Below are 3,353 nucleotides of genomic sequence, written 5' to 3'. Positions count from 1 at the left end.
GGGGCGTGCACCCTGAGCCTCAGTTTACCAACTGTAGAACAAGATGTCTGACTGCAATGGTCAAATGGGTGAGTGCCACACTCACTTGGAAAGCTTCTGCTGGCTTGTTTGTTTTGGTGCTACTGTAACTGGGCTTAGAACTGAGGGCCTGGGCGCTGGCCCTTAGCTTCTCTGCTCAAAGCTGGCACTCTGCCCCTTGAACCACAGCTCCAGTGCTGGCTTTTTGGTGGTTAACTGGAGATGAGTTTCATGGACTTTCCTGCCCTGGCTGGCTTTGAATCTTGATCCTCAGGTCTTAGACTCTTGAAGAGCTAGGCTTCCAGGCATGATCCACGGATGCCTGGTTGGATATAATGACTTTTGAGAATTATTTTCTGGATCTAAGGCATTATGATCTTGTATTTAGCCACTTTAAATTATTGTTACAAAACAAACTTGAGCTGAGCACCAGAGGCTCATACCTATAATCCTAGCTACTCAAGAGGCTGAGAATGGAGGGGGAGGGTTCAAAGACCAGCTTGGGCCCAGAAATCTGTGAGACTCCTATCTCCAATAATCACCCCCAAAAGCCAGAGTGGAGCTGTTGTTTAAGTGTCAGAACACTGGCTTTGAGAATTAAAAAACAACTGAGGGATAGTGTCCAGGCCCTGAGTTCAAGTTCTAGGACTAGTATGCGCACATGCACAGAAAAGCCCCCAAACAGTCCCCTTCCCTGAAGAAAACAAGCGTGAGCGGAACAAATGGATGCGCACGGCTTGAGTGACAAGTTTCCTGGTCTCTCCCACACAGAGCTGCCACAGATCAGAGAACCGTCACCCGTGTCTGTGGCAGATGGCATTTCCCAGGCCACAGCACCTTCTCCCATGCCACCAACTCTTTAGATATGGTGACCTTGGCAGTCCTGACACTAAGAAGCGGGGGCTGTGTCCCCTGTCCCTGGATCTGGCTGGGGGTGGGGGAGGGGAGGCTGGGGACGCTTCATACACCAAACAACCTGTTCCTTAAAGTGTACAAATTATGTATTCACAGTTACTAGACATGATCAATCAATCTCAGAGATTCCGCTTGACACGATGGCCACCGTCCTGGCTGCCGCCACCCCATTGCTCGCCCATGAGTTAACCCTGGCTCACTCTGCACAAGTCATTAGGTTGGAGTCGGCTGAGCATTTCCATGCTAGCCAGTGAACCCCAGATGAACCCCAGGCTCCTCGTACTGACGTGGGGCAGGTGAACAGCTCTGGGGAAAGTCCAGGTAGGTATGTCGTTGTACCTGGCCGCTTCCTCCCGCCCTCGGGGTGTGGATCTTGCCTCTCAGGGCATGTCTGTGTCTGTAAGTCCCTAGTCAATTGCCTTCTGTGCAATTCTGGAGTTTTCTTTCTCTTTCTTCAGTTCCTTGGCACCTGCTAACCTTGGCAGCCAGTGACCCGCTAGCAATAATAGGCTTCCAATGCTTCTCCTGGATCTTATGTCTCAGGTGCTCCCAGGACCCTCCCGTGGTCCCTAGCACGCCAAGGTTTAGCCAGCCCACCGCAGGGGCTTTTGAAAAGATGGTGCTGTTTGTATTCATTTCACCTGAGAGCTCTGGCCTTGTCACGGCACCCCACAATGCCAAGGTGCTCCGTGACCCCGCTCAGTCATCACCGGGCAGCCCCCTCAGCTCTGGCTGGCTTCCCTCAGAGGGGGCCCATTCGCCTGTGACAGCGGGACAAAGAGCCCAGTGTCTCCCAGAGCCACTGTGTTTGCTGGAGGAAAAGCCAGCCTGCCGATGGACTGTCCTATCCGGGCATTTCGTCACTCTCCGTTCTTCTGGTTTCTGTCTGGGAAATTCACCCTACGATGAACTTTTGACAGGAAGAAATCTGCTTTAAACAGGGGAAAGCCCCCACAGTGATGGACAAGTAGACCAGGTGGCTATTCTTAAGATGTCTGTCATCCCAGCTACTCAGGAGGCTGAGACCAGAGGATTGAGGTTTGAAGCCAGCCAGGGCAGAAAAGATTGTGAGATGCTTATTTCCAATGAACCTGCGAAAAGCCGGACATACAGGCATGACACAAAGGATAGAGGGCCAGCCATGAGCAAAGAAGCCAAGCAAGATCACAAGACCCCGAGTTCAAACCCCAGTGTCAGCACACACTCAAAGAAGAAAAAAAGGTAACAGGCCACTCTGTTGGCTGTAGCCACCACATTGCCTGCCCATGAATTAACCCTTACATTCCCACGCCTTTGAGAGCATTGATTGGGCGCCCATTGTCATCCATGGCGCCCTGGCGTAAGGGTTATGAAGATCTCTCTTCCCTGCCTTTGAAGCGTTTGAAATCTAGGGACCAAAAAGCTTCGCTAGTGAGTTGTGAGATGCTCCCTGGGCCATGTGCCAATGAAGCAGCCCACCCCCTCCCTCATGGGAGTGATGGAGGAGGCCTTCTTGGAGTGGTACCTGGGTCCTGTCGCACAGGGGCAGGTGCTCAGGGGGCCATGCCAACCTCGCCCTGACATCTGTCTCAGGCTTGGCGGCCCCAGCTTTGCCCCCAGCCTCAGTTTCCCTTCATTCTCGGTCCTGGTGGGTTTGCAGGGCAATGCCATGCATCAGGGTTTCGATTAGCTGGCCCCTGCCCTGAAAACAGGTTGGTTGAGGAAGGCTGGCAGCCCCACACGCTGCACACACTCCAGATCCGGTCTCCTGGGCTGCAGGAAGCCCTTTCTTGCTCAACCCAAACAAATCTCCCCTTCCCTCCAGGTACATGCTGCCTTTGAAGTCCTCTGAAAAGGATTCAAGGTGTAGCTTTACTTTGGCACAATGCCTTAATTCATGTTAAGACTTTTTTTCCCCTTCCACCATGATACCCCCTTCCTGCATATAACTTGATTAAAGTCATGTGTGACAAGGAATTACCCATCAGTTCAGCTGGAGTGAAAGTTCATCTATTTTCCCAAAGACCAATCAAGTCCCATTGTTGGATGGGACACGGTGGATCCTGGGTGTCGCAGTTCAGATCATGGCCACCAGAGGGGGCACGACGCTTTGGAAAACGGCCTGGTTTCTCTCCAACCTCCCCCCCCCCCCCAACCAGGCCAAAGGCTGCCTGTTTCCCTCACAGCCCTGAGTCTGTCTGCAGGTGGAGCCGCTGGGAAAACTTGGGAACTTGGTGTGACTCGTCTCATTGCACACATTCAGTCCTGTCAATAACGCAGACCAGAGGTCAGTCCTGAGTGGATGTGGTTCGCTGACAATGGTGCCATGAGGCAGACATGGGGGGCGGGGGGCTCACGCCTGTCATCCTAGCTGCTCAGAAGGCTGAGATCGGAAGATTGTGGTTCAAAGCCAGCCCCCACGGGAACCTTTGGGAGACTCT

At 52.9% G+C, this 3,353-nt stretch overlaps 1 long non-coding RNA gene across 1 annotated transcript; it reads left to right on the top strand.

Annotated features, from left to right (window-relative positions):
- On the top strand, positions 1-2,889 carry LOC105981303. Its single transcript, XR_001174810.1, has 3 exons — positions 1-68; positions 1,030-1,254; positions 1,392-2,889. It is a non-coding gene; the product is annotated as an uncharacterized LOC105981303 (long non-coding RNA).
- The last annotated feature ends 464 nt before the right edge of the window (positions 2,890-3,353 follow it).

This window comes from Dipodomys ordii, unplaced genomic scaffold, assembly GCF_000151885.1.
Source record: "Dipodomys ordii isolate 6190 unplaced genomic scaffold, Dord_2.0 Scaffold12, whole genome shotgun sequence".
In the NCBI taxonomy this organism is placed as follows: Eukaryota; Metazoa; Chordata; class Mammalia; order Rodentia; family Heteromyidae; genus Dipodomys; species Dipodomys ordii.
The sequence above is the reverse complement of the archived record's forward strand: the minus strand, read 5'-3'. Positions and strand labels throughout refer to the sequence as shown.